A 14160-nucleotide genomic window follows, 5' to 3' on the forward strand; every position below is an offset into this window, starting at 1 on the left:
GCTCTGCTGGCTAAATCAAGTCATCTGAATGAAAGTATTCAATGCGGTGCCAGCTGGTGGTAGCAGGGGGAGGAGAAAGATCAGGTGGAGAAGGACTTGGCTTCACTTGGTGTGTTCGACTGGTATAGGTTAGCACAAGAAAGAAATGACTGGCGCTCTTTGTTAAACATAGTCAGAATAGCTTAAGCGGTTATCGCGACGATCAAGAGAAATAAGAAGACCTTTAAATGGGTTTGCTTTCTCTTTCTTTCAACAGTGTAGCACTCAGAGCTCATTCATATCTGGAGTTGAATTTTTAAGTCTGATTTTCGGAAAATGTTTGAGTATGTACTAACATGACTAATGAAATTTTAGTAAAATGTTTAAATAAAAATGTTTATTAAATATCTTTGTTTGTGCACGGCTCTTTCGCACTTTCAGCTTCCAAATCGACATAGCTCAGGTACATTTTTATTTATTTTTCGAAATATTTTTGCGGAGGTAATGCATATATTTGTGGCGTGCTTAACATATACGAATACGTACACATATGCATGTATGTAATTAATGTGTGTGTGTAATCCATAATTCTGAGATTTTTCGTAATCAATTCCAATCCATTCACTTAATGACATGTTTACTCGTAAATTATTATTTATTGGCAGAAGAGTTGATTGGCTTGAAACGTCTGCTGCTGCTGAAGTCATTGTATTAACTCATCACTGCAAAATTTTTCCATTTAAAAGCCTTTTATTTAAATTATTATTCAATGGCCATAAAATGGTTAATAAAAGCTTTATTGTTTGTAAATAAGTTACGATTACAGGACCATAATATATAAGCGGGTTTATTAACAGACAATAACTTTTTATGTTGCATGCAAATGAATTTTTATTTAAGATAAGTATACGCCGTGGTTTTCCTCTCAAATGCATATTTAAATGCAAGCAATTTAAAGCTTAAATCGTGTTAATACAGGACAGCGCTTTAAATACAGGGTGAGCCATATAGCGTTTGCTTTTTGAACCACCTATTTTTTTGAGAGTGGTAACACAAATGACATGTCAAATGTGTTCATAATTTACTTAAAGGTTTGACATTTACGAAATGGGACGCTATACGCTTGAACAAAGTTGGGAAATACTGAAAACCGATTTCCAAAGTGGTGAGTCTGCTTCTTCCTCCGCGATTACAGTAAATGGCGAGCGTTACCGTGATATGCTCAACGAGTTTTTGTTTCCAAAAATTGAAGAGGATGACATGGACGACATTTGGTTTCAACAGAACGGTGCAACTTGTCACACTCCCAAAGTTACACTCGAACTTTTGGCTACCGTTTTTGAATTCCGATATCAATTGGCCGCCTCGGAGCTGTGTTTTAAGCCCGTTGGACTATTTTTTGTGGCGAGCCGTTAACGGAAAATGCTATGCGAACCATCCAGAGACGATTGATGCTTTAAAACACGAAATCGAAGTTGCCATTTATGAAATTTGAGCCCAAACAGTCGAAAAAATCAAAAATTGGGTTGATCGAATGGCCTACTGTAAAGCCGGTCGTGGCAGTCATTTGAACGATATTATTTTTTATTCATAAATGACTATGTTCAATCTTCAAAATAAAAGAAGTTTGAAAAAATATTAATTAGTTTTTTTTTTTTATAGCCGATTCAAAGAGCAAATTTTACATGGCCCACCCTATATCAGAGATTTCATTAGTATCAGTGTACGGTTTTTTTAATGTTTCTCTAACATCTCGTACAAGGTGAGGCAAAATTAATCATCCGATCGGAATATGGACTTATCTAATTTTTGCAAATGGCGTCGTACGTCAATCATATTTGACACTTGTGAACTAGGCAGCTGCAGCATACTAACAGATAAGCATTGCAGTGCGTAAAGCTTCAAATAACTGTTTCCCTTACGCAAATTTATGTTTTTTATTTATTTAGTACAGTTTTTTATTTATTTAGAAAGTTTTTTATAAACGACTTTGGATGATTAATTTTGCGCCACTTTGTTTAACTATGGAATCAAATTGTTTAAGACTCTCTCTTTCTATCGGAGGCGACACACGGATTTTTATCGATAGCTTATCACCTCCGAGTGCAGTACGGGTGTTGTCCATGTACCTTATCTAAAGAAAAGAGTGTTCCGTTTATTTAACAATCCTGTTGGTATGTTTTGATAATTTACATTTTTTCATAGATTTCACGTAGGTACGTAATTGGTGCACTCATTCTCAAATTGAGGTTGTCAACGATGATATATGGGATCTGTTTAAGTCTCAATAATTGCAATCATTTTACTTTTAATGAGCTTTCTTCACCAAAATATTAGGCAATATTGACAGTTTCATATGTCCTGTCATCAAAATATTGACAACCAAACGCAATGCAAAAAATTCAGCTGGAATATATTGAAAAAAACTCAATGCAGGAAAACTTAAAAACGCAGGATGAGTCTTCAGACTCTGTTCCATACACAAAGATACTTTTTTATTTTTTTACTTTTATACTACCTGATATATAAAGGCTGGAGCCGAAGTTTTATGTAAAATCCGCTAAATAGTCGAGCCACGTTTTAGACTAATCGTTGGGAATGGCGATGTTGAAGGTTGTTCAGTAACACTTTGGGCTACAGCAGAAATATTTTCAACAGAACGTCCAGTTTTTAGTCTGCCAGTTTTTTTCTGTCCCAGATAGTGACAGTTTCTTGGAAGCTATTCATCAAACTTTGAATTGTCGACTGATTCAATTACGAATTTTGTGATGCTTTGTTTTTAGAAGTCTAGCATTTTCATAAGAAGTCTTAATAATTTTAACGCGCTTAACTTTAGAACATAGTGTAAAATTGTACATCTGATAAATGTCAAAGATGATGTAAAAAAGATACCGCTTAGGAATTATTCACTACTAATATCACCTTCAAAAGACTCTTTAAATGTAGTGCATGGCCGTGCATTCGTAAATTTTTACCGGGAATTATTCAATAAAACGCAAAATAATTGTTTAATCATCAAAATTTACTTTGTCGCCTTCAAAATAGGCTCCATTCGAAGCACTACACATATGTCAACGATTAGTCCAGTCATGAAAGCACCTTATAAAAGCGTTTGAAGAGATATTCTTCAGCGAATTTTCTTTAATGGCCTCTATAGACTCAAAGCGGCGTCCGCGGAGTGACAATCTAAGTTTTGGGGGAAAGTCACAAGGGGCTAAATCCGGTGAATACGGTGGTTTTTCGATGATGTTTGTCGATTTGTTGAGTTTTTGGTCAAAAAAGTGTTCACAAAATGAGCCTTGTGAGACGGTGCGTTATCATGGTGCAAGATCCATGAGTTCTCTTTCCACAAATTGTGCCGTTTCCAAGGCACATTCTATCTCGAACGTCGCACAACTTCCAAATAATATTCTTTATTTACCATAGAACCATTTAGAACGAATTCTGAGTGCACAAAACCATGGTAATAAAAAAAAACGAGTAGCAAGACTTTCACTTTTGACCGACTTTGACGTGTTTTCTTTTTGGTTACGGCTCATGTGGATAGCGCCATTCAGCCGCCTGTTGTCTGGTTTGCATGTCAAACTCATATACCCACGTTTCGTTACCTGTTATGATGCGCCGGACGCTCGACAAACATTGGGTCCGAATTTACTTGCTCGAGAATGCCTTCAGCCACCTTCCTCCGATAAATTTTTTGAAAGAAATTCAACTCTGTTGGGACGAATCGAGCAGCCACGCGTCTCATACCCAATTGGTGGTGTAAAATGTTGCGAATTGATTCGAAAGACACGCTAAGGTCACGAGTTACCTCTCTTAAACTTAAGTAATGGTTTTCCTTGACTTTGTTCGCGTTTTCATCTGTTGAAGGCGTTAATGGGCGACCAGATCCGGGCAAATCTTCCACGACTTTTCGTCCCTCTGCAAAAGCCTTATACCACTCGTAGACGCGTATTTTTGATAATGCACACTTGCCATAGGCTTTCTGCAACATTGTCACCGATTTGGCACCCGAAATCCCGTTCAAAATACAAAAGTTAAGACAAATTCTTTGTTCGATTTATTTTTTTTACACCTGTGGTTGACTGACGTAATTAAATGCCAAAAACAAGCTAATTGACAGATCACAACCAAACTCTGTGACAATATAGAGGACAGTTGTTCCAACATTCCAGCAAACACAATTTAGACGAAAGTTCTGTGACTGAATGTATGTATGTATGCGCGGTGTAAATTTGCACTATCACACCAAAATCATTTTAAGAAATTAATTACGGATGAAGGTTAAATAATTATTTTCCTTCAACACTTTCGATGTGCCCTCGGCACAGTCTATTTATTATGAAATAAAAAAATTGTTTGCTTTAATTTCTATTTGCTCAGAAAAATGTTTCTCTTATATTTATAGAACTCCTCAGACAGCGTCTTAGCAAATATACTTATAAATATATATACCTAGCTACATATACACACACACATATATGTTTATATGCACTCAAACGGAATGTAAACAGCGCAAAATATATGCAAACATAAGCCGCTGAAATATAAACAACACTTGGCAAATATGAAAATATCTTTACTTAAGTCCTCATCTCCTCCAGTGTGCCAATTTGTGCCATTGGCGCCGTAGTTGAGGTATGAATGGAATTGTGTTGAAAATATTTCTACTTTATAAACTTAGGCAAACAAATGACGTCAATTTATTTGGAAGCGTTAGCTGCTCTAAATCGCATTTATTTATTTCAATTTTGTAGGAGTTGATACCCTGTAGTGAAAACTTATATGAGTGAATAAAAAAATTGCTTTAGAACTGGCACGCTTTTCGAATTGGATGGAATTTCCATACTTCCATATTGCGAGTGGCAACATCTGAATTTAGAGTTTGCATCATATAAATGTTATAAAAAAACAAAAAAAATATAAATGCCGATGAGAGGACCCATGAGAAATTGAACTCCTCTATTGAGATTTTCGGCCGTCATAGCCGAATGGGTTGGTGTGCGACTAGCAATCGGTAGAACATAGCTTTGAATCGCCCGCCAGGAAATAACGATTGAGAGAAATAGTTTTTTATAATGCCCGTCGATCCTCAAGGCGAACAAAACATATAAGAGGAGGAGCGTAGCCAAATAGCCCAAAATTGTGTAATTATAAATATTGTATGTATATATAATTATATGTATTTATATTAATGATTGTATTAATCAATTGTGCTAAGCGCTTCATACTACTGCCGAACTTCATCAAGTGAGTAATATCTTGACCTGCTGCAACCCAGATGAAGATGACATAATCTTAGCTCCACGCGAATGAGTCAGCTGAGAAGAAGATGCTGAAATGTTCTGTTATCTTCCAAACAGATACAGAAAAGATACTCGCAATAATGTCAAGTCTCACTGATACATAATGGGCAATATTCGATTAGGATATCCACAATATTCATAATCAGTGGCCTTTGTTAGCCAGTTTCCTCGAGTGAGTTGATGCGAAACCCGCCTTTCCCTGACTAAACAACAAGTACGCGGAAGAGCCAGTTCATTGGGTCCCTATATAACTAGCTCAAGAGCAGTTTTTTGTATGTCTCTGTGACCTGGGTACCTGTGGAAAGCCCGGTGTGCTCCGATTAGTTTGGAGCGCACCGTTATTACCCTTAGGATCCTGACTGCGGCTTGACTATTGGAACAGATTCTTATTCCCTCGATAGTTGTTACACAAGTGAGCAGCCACAAACAAATCCTTTCTGATAGTTGCTGCCTCTGCTTGGAATACACTGCAGTGCTGTGAGCTGCAGACCGAACTTAAGCTGGATAGAGAGCTGTTCACAAAGTACTTCTCCACGTACTGGATCACCTAATTTCGAGCCATTCGCCAACAGCTTTATTAATTCCTGTCTCCAAATTTTTCACCTGTCCGACTTTTCCTTTGAGAGGGTATGAATGGAGAAGATTTCGCTTGGATCCAGCGGGATTAGCCATGGTGATGAACTCAGAGTTTTCAAGTATCTTGAAGTTTTCGTAGCTTAAATCAAGCTTGAATTCCATCCAGATCAGTTTCATTGCAGTAAGTGAAGTGGTAATTTCGCCAGCGTTTTACGTCTGTATCATATTTATGATATTTATTTATTTATTAAGCTAGTGAATATTTTTGATTCTTATAGGCTTAATAGACATATTTTGAAATTAATAGGCAGTGAGTAAAAATAAACTTTTTTAATATTGTAAATATTTAAAAATTTCAATAGGTGATTTTTTGAGCAGGAAAAATATATGTCAACGAATTTACACATTTTATTAAACTGAATCAAGACTCTATTGATGGTAGCATTTCGAGAATAAAGAAATTTTGATATCCCAAATAGAAAAACTCCGAAATATGAAGAATTCTGGCTGGAATATTAAAGAAGATCCTCTCAAGAAGCACCACCGATCAAATTAAAAAGGAAACACAAAGACAAGATTAGTCTCCTGTTCTGCAATAATTTTAAGTTAAGCAATAAGCAACGCTCTTCATAGGCAGCGATAGGATCCGAAAAGGGTAAATTATGCAACGCGAAATGCAAGAATACCCTCTAAATTCGTTCAATTCTAGCAGCATGGCTCGTATATGTAATAGGCATAGTACCGTGTTAAGCACGCGAGTGGTTGTAGTCCGATCTGCCCCATTGATTTCAGTGAAGACAGATCTTTGGACTCTCACCAGTTTTTTAGTCTAAGCTCTTCAGCGAGGGTAACTCTTCAAACTAGAACCACACGAAAACCTACTACTCTTGGACTACACTTCACGGGTTAGATAACGTAGGCATGGTTGCCCAAGGAACGAGCAACCTTCACGGGGTTCATCAAGCAGGTGACGAAAATATTTTTGACTAATAGTTAGATCGCGGCCACCCCTCGGCCGGCAATGGCAAACCTCCGAGTGTATTACTGCCATGAAAAAGCTCCTCATAAAAATATTTGCCGTTCGGAGTTGGCGTGAAACTGTAGGTCCCTCCTTTTGTGGAACAACATCAAGACGCACACCACAAATAGGAGAAGGAGCTCGGCCAAACACCCAAAAAGGGTGTATGCGCCAATTATATATATATATATAATTGTAAGATCATCAGCAACCTGCTGAATGAAAATAATGTCATAGAAGTCCAAATAAATACAAATTGATAAAGTTGGACTCGTCCAGTGCATAGACTGACAAGAATTTCAGGATTATTAAGGAAAAAACGGCACCAAAATTTACTTTGCACATCCAAAAACTTAGTCATGGTACAAAAACGAAAAGGATCACATGGGTTAGTTGCACTCTCACATGTGGGAATTGAGGTGATTTAAAAAGTTAAATGTGCTTAAAAAACTAAGTTGTCGGGTGAAACGTTCAACCGAAGTAAGCTAAGCGCTGCATCTTTGACATGCTTTTTCAGTCACTTATGTTGAACGATGGCAAATTTCTTCGTTATTTCTGTCATAGTTGCTAAGATCACGATGATTCCTTATATATGTAGTATGGTGCATTTACTGTGCCCTGCATGATTTTGCTTTGTATACGATGGCTAAAGGTGATGTACTTTTAGCCAGCGCATTCCAAAAATTGTATACCGTAAATTCAAACCAGTTTTATTGTTTGTTTGTAAATAAGTAATTTGTTGCGGATTGATACGCTTGAGCGCCTACCAATGAGATCTTGGTTCTTGGGTTGGTTTATACTGAATCGAACTAGCGTCAAAATTTACCAATAGAATAAGTAAAGCACCCGATTAAGGCATCATCGAATGGATCGAGTAGTGAAGAAACTAGGATGACTAAAATAAACTCGAACTATGAAAACCTAATACGGGTTAAGCCGTAAGAGTAAATATTTATCTGTGCTAAGGATATCTGAAGACGAGCTTTAGAGATCCAGTGCTTACTTACTTCTTTGGCTTTAGTCAATTTGTTGTCTATGTTGGACTAACCGGCAACACGAATATCTCAAAGAAACTTTTTGATGATTTCAACCCTACTGAGGATGGTCGGTATAAAATTATACAATTCGCAAATAAACACTTCAGGTTTCAGGCCTAATAAAAACGACCTGAATGAACAACTTTCCTACATTCGGATCTATCTTTTCAAATTTAAGAAAAAATTTAAGTAAAGGAAAAATGGAACTAAGGAAATTTAAAGCAAGGAAAATTAAAGTAAATATTTGCATACTATATTTATATTTAAATGTAGCCAGGGGAAAATAGCACTTCAAAAATATAAGGAAGAATCGTGAACTAATAATTTTTTTAAATTAATTAGAGGCCAGCCCACCAGTTTGGCATTAGTACATTTCCCTACAGGGTATAAATACCCTCACTTATATACATATATATTTTAATTATCCGTTGTAGCCACATTAGTGTCCACATTTCCTAGCGTCTTAAAGTATTTTCTATTGAGCAGCTTGTTTACGTTGTATTACTCGTACTTGTTTAATGAACTTAACTTTTCTAAAGCTGAAACAAGTGAAATAAATAACAGAATTGTGTAATTATTTTTAAGTGGAAAGCATTTGAATTGATTAGCTCTTCAGGAGTCTGCACCAAAATAAACAAATCAAAATGCACGGATTCGTATTCGATTGTTGATTTATGGTGTACAATCCATACATTTGCAGCTTGCTGGTTGTGCTAAATTCTTTCAACCCGTAACTGGCTCTAGTGCTCAGACCCTGAACATCATATTTAGTTAGCATTTAAGTGATTTCGGTCTACCCGTCTAGAAGTTGTCATTGTAGATTAGGAGGGCAAGTGAAGAGAGAGTGCGACAGTATAGAGAGAGTTTGTTGTACTAAAGAGTAAGCCGTGTTTGGTAATGGTAATGGTAATGGTTGTACGGGTTAGGGTAAGGCTTTTATGCACTGCGTTGATTGATAGACCAGATTGATCTATCTTGCGCCCCTAATTATTTAATTAAAATTATTTAGTACACCGAGAAAGCGAACCAGCTTCTTAGGATGAGCAATTGTACGTGTTCCTCCTCTAGTAAGTACGAGCCCAGGATTCTGTGTCGCCTGTGGCCTAATGCCTCACAGTTGGTGATTAAGTGTTCCTTTTCCTCACAGCAGAACCTGTAGATAACCCCATTGAGTTAAAGTGTTTATTACAAGCAAAGTGACCTGTAAGTGCTTCACAGAGCAATCTGAGGCTCTTTTTATCTAGGGTTGGGGCAGATTTTGCTCTATTGACATTGAAGTTAAAAAAATTTTTGGAGTGATTAAGCCGCTTGTGCCATTCCAGTATTCCCTGATTTTTGTTTGGATCCATTTTTTGGATTTCCTATTTTATATTATTTTTGTTGAAGCCTAAATGGGGTTGTTCAATAAATAGCCTTTCTGCCCTTTTTGTGGCTTAAAAGTCTGCTTTTCGTTTCCTTCGTGCCCCTCATGTCCTGGTATACAAAACAGTGAGGCCTGATTATGACTGGCCAGTTTGTTGAGTGCATTGCTACCATCTATTAGGACTTTTGACTTGAATGTGAAGCTACTCAAGGCTTTGAGAACTGACTGGCTTCAAATGTATTTTAATTTTTTCTTTCTCGAACCCTCTTTTGGATATGATTTCCACGGTTTCCATTATGGCGAAGAGCTGCACATGGAAAATCGCGGTATTTGTACTTAGTTTTAGGGATTTGTGTGTTCTAGGCCCCACTATTCATGCTTCTATTCCTTGAAGCGCTTTGGAACCATCTGTGTACCATTTTTGTGAGTCATTATTTAGCCACGGCTTCCGTGTGGTTGAAATTGAAATTTGAAAAGGTCGAGCCAAGGAGATTTGGTGGCTCCTAAAACACTCAGGCTAAAAAGCCTATTGCATTTAAAGCTCTGGAAAGGGGGTGGATAGTCAAGGAGGGAAGGAGAAAAGTATCAGAGAAAGAGATAGGAAAGAATAGAGACAGAGATAGAGATAGTTAGTCCTGTGAGAATTTTCCAGATTCTTCAAATTCTGGCAAATCTGTAAATATCCAGTTTTAGAGAACGAATATTACTCATTCTCACGACTTCGAATCCAAAACGCGTATCCGTGTTCTAGCAAATGCCGGACACTCACAGGGAAAGTGCTCGGTGCTATCCGCCTCCAAGCATGACAAGCACATCGGGTCCTCAATGATCCCAATGGTGGTCATATGCTGACCCCATGGGTTGTGTCCTGTAATGATACCGACCATCAACCGAATGTCTTTCCTTCTAAGTTTTAGTAGAAAGTTTGACAGTTTTCTGTTCGGACTTGTCACAAAACACTTTGCAGTTCTGCAGAGTTCTAGACCGGACCATCGCTCTTTATGCAGATTGCCTTCATAATCGCTGAACCAATTCATGATTACTACGAAACTGATTGCAGTTATTGGCTCTGGTCCCTGGGGGAGAACCGCTGATCCACGGTTGGCCAATTCGTCGGCGATTTCGTTTCCTTGAACACCGGAGTGTCTCGGAACCCATATAAGTACAAGCCTGTCCGTGTGGTCAAGGTGTCCAGTAAGATCACCTGGTTTAAGTTTTGTTTTATATTATGTAAAATAGAGTGTTTGCATAGTAGCTTCCTTTTGTATTGTTAAATGTAGCGGTGGTAAATTTAAAAGCGCTTCCATGCCAGCAGTTGGAGTAGTTCTCATGGGCTCTGTTATGCTTAGGCACGTCCGCCTTTTTATTTTACACAGTTTTGATATAGCAGTAGTTTGATTTGTTTTAATCCACCATACTAAAGCCCCATATAGTACGATAGGTTTTACCATTTGGGTGTAGATACAGAAGGTCAGTTTAGGGTTCAGACCTCAGGATTTACCCAAGAGTTGTTTTATTGTCAGAAGGTTTTTCATTGCCTTTTTTATTACTGAGTTGAGGTGGGCCTCCCAAGGGAGTTTTTCATCCAAGAAAATTCTTAGATACTTAACCTCCTCCTTTACAGGTACCTCCATTCCATTTATTCCTAGGATGGGTACATTTAGAACATGCGATACAGGGGATAATAGTCGTTTTGGAAGTGTTGATTGATAGTCCCTCTCTTCTATACTACTCCCAGGTTATATTTAAGGCATCCTGCATTACGTCCTTTATGATCTTTTCTTGGTTGCCTTTAATTATTACATTAAAAATTTATCTGCGTACCCTATTGCTTTATTCTTTCATTATTGCAAAGAGCAAATCGAGGGAATTGCAGTACGGATACGACCTTCAAGCAAGCATCATACGATATGGGAGGCCACATATTGGAAAACCGATTTCTATCATTCTAATAAATACGGGTGAAAGCCATTGCAGCTAATGACAGCAAGTGACCTTATCTAATCTAATTGATCGTACATCTTTCTAAATAATGGACGAAAGAAAAGCAAGCAATATATTGAGGTTGTCAAAAAAATTATACGATTTTTCACAATAATACTACTGGTGCGTTTTACTACTTGTAATATGGACGAAAAATTTCGAGCCCAGCACTACAATGTATAAGGGAGTTGGACGGTCTATTCGGGACTCATGCAAATGCTACGCATTTCAAACAATGCGTTCTAGTTTTTAGATGTTACTTTGATGTTCGAGTTTGGTGGATATCCTTACCGGGATTGCCTCAAGTCCGTTCTCCAGAAGATGTTTGAGGGCGAGGTGAAATCTTCTCATCACTTTCTTCTCAGCTCTGCTCTCGTCTGGCAAAGATTTCGACATCTGGGCTCTCATTTTTTCGCTTCAGATGCGGATATAGCGGGTTTAAATTTAGTTTAAATAAAGTTCATCAGCAGCTTAATGCGGCTAATTACAAACGTAAATCAACCACCGTCAGCGCCGCCTTAAGTGCATGGTCTTCATCCCCTTATCCCAAGGCTCCTTTTACCTTCCCTTCTCCTTTCTACTTTCCCCTGTATGGCATCACAACGGCCCCAAGCAAGGGCAGCCATTTAACCTAACCTAACCTAACCTAACCTAACGTTGATATTCGGGGCAGTTCTTACTGGAGAGGTTAATTAGATATGCCAAAAGTTCAGGTTGGTTTAAGTACATTTTGGAAAAAATGTTGAATTCAAAAAACTAGAAAAAAATTAAAGGTTTCTAATTAGTTTTTGGAAAACGGACCTGAAAGAAACTATTCTTAAAAAGCCAACTATGTACAGGATGACAATGCCTGGCAATTCAAAATTACAATTCGCTCATTCCAGAGATTTCTGTCTAAATTCATCTCTGCACATAAATAGATGGCTTTCATCTCCGCTTGGAAGATGCTTGGAAAACTACCCATTGGCACAGAACCCTTGGTTGGTTCTGGAGCCATATATTCCAGCGCCAATGCCTTCTGGTGTTTTCAAGCGACTTTACTGATATTATCTCGGAGTAGCTGGGTAAGTGGGAGCTGCAGACTCAGTAATTCCATGTTCTTAGATTATGTCACTTTTCTTTACCGAAGCTTTATGATATTTAACAGCGTACTTGGCTGATTGCTGCATAATTATATGCAGTTCGATTATCACATCATAAATACTTTCTACCAAATTTTCGGAGAAGAGTATTTTTTTCCATGAACATTCCTAACAACGAGTTGGCGGTTAGGGTGAACATTAAATGAAAAATATAGTTACTGATTTTTTGGCTATATAACAATTTTAGGGGGTAGCATAATAAAAAAATGTGTTTTGGCCCATCCTAGTGTTTACACAAATGTATTTCGATGCAGAAGAGCGGAAAGCAAAACAAAGCATACAGATATTTCTGTACCGTCGAGTGGTTTCAAGTTTATTTGATTACATTTGAAATCTTTACTCTATATGTGGGTCTTTTAAAATATTCCCTTATGTCATCGTAATTATAAAAACAATTCCATACTAAGTAGCACAAGCAGCTTTTTTTATTTTTTTACAAAATTTAGTTTTCCTACCGTTCTTAACTGGTCAGCTTTAGAATATTAGAGAAAAAATTTTCTGCCATACTTTTTCAACTCCAGCCGGCACTGTACGAGAACAATTCAATCATGCAACATATATTCATACATATGTACATGCATGTGGCTAAGTGAAAAAGCAAGCGGTCATTACACAATGATGTGCATGAGTAGGGGTACCAGAAAAAACTGGGCCACAAAGCGGTCAACCGAAGCAACCAAACAATTTGTAGGTATGCAACATAGCAGCCACAATTTTGCTTCACTACACAGAGCGTATGACACGCGTAGCATACCAAATGGGGATTTAACGGGAATTTAACAGCAACACCAAGTACAGCAAGTGGCACTGCATGTGTAGAGAGTAACAACAAAAACAACAACAACAACAAAAAACCATAGACCTCAGACAGAAAACGCACTATAGGATTTTAAAATTAATGGCAAATTGAATTGGAACAGAAACGAAAATCAAAAACACACGCACACTACCTATACATACATACACTGCCTATGTAGCTTCCCCTAAATACACTACCACACCAGCTGTAGATTGATGGAAAGAGTAAGCGGCCGCAAGGACTTTAGTGAATAGAAATGCATTTCAAATATGAAGTGGAAGCGTAATATAGCTAAATCATGCGCATTAAAAGTGTATGTGTATGAGATTGGGGTACAAGTGAATTAAAATGAAAATAATTTTCAATCAATCGCTCAATACTGCTGTTGTGGGTGAGTTGTTAGGCGCCAAGCAAACGGTTGAAATAATTTATTGTACCGATTTCAATGGTTGCCGCGAAGCTATGAATGCTCGGTTGACGTTCATATATGAGCCATTTTCTTTGAAAGTGGTGTTAGTGTATTTAATTTTTTATCGAAATATTTAAGGTTTTGCATTTGAATAATTAAAAAAATATGGATACATGTTATTACATTACTTTTGTGTTTTTCAACATTAAATTGATGTAAATTTATAACGTAGTTATTTCCTTAGTGTGATTAACAAAATTTCATACTTTTAATGACTTTATCGACATGGGTAGTCTAGCGTAAGTGCACAAGCCTGCCATCCCAGAGGACTCCCACGTACAGCACTGTACTCGCACTTTTCCAAATTTACCCTTTCCCTGATTCTAAATAAAAAATAGTTTAAAAAACTAAAAAACTCGCTTTTATTGCTAATCGAACTAAAAAGTAGAAAATAAATTTTAATGAAAAAGAGACCTATAATGAAGTAATAGCAAATCGAACGATCAGTCATAGTCAACTACCTCAGAACAGAACTATAACAAAAATTA

The sequence above is a fragment of the Anastrepha ludens genome, chromosome 2, assembly GCF_028408465.1.
Source record: "Anastrepha ludens isolate Willacy chromosome 2, idAnaLude1.1, whole genome shotgun sequence".
Lineage (NCBI taxonomy): Eukaryota > Metazoa > Arthropoda > Insecta > Diptera > Tephritidae > Anastrepha > Anastrepha ludens.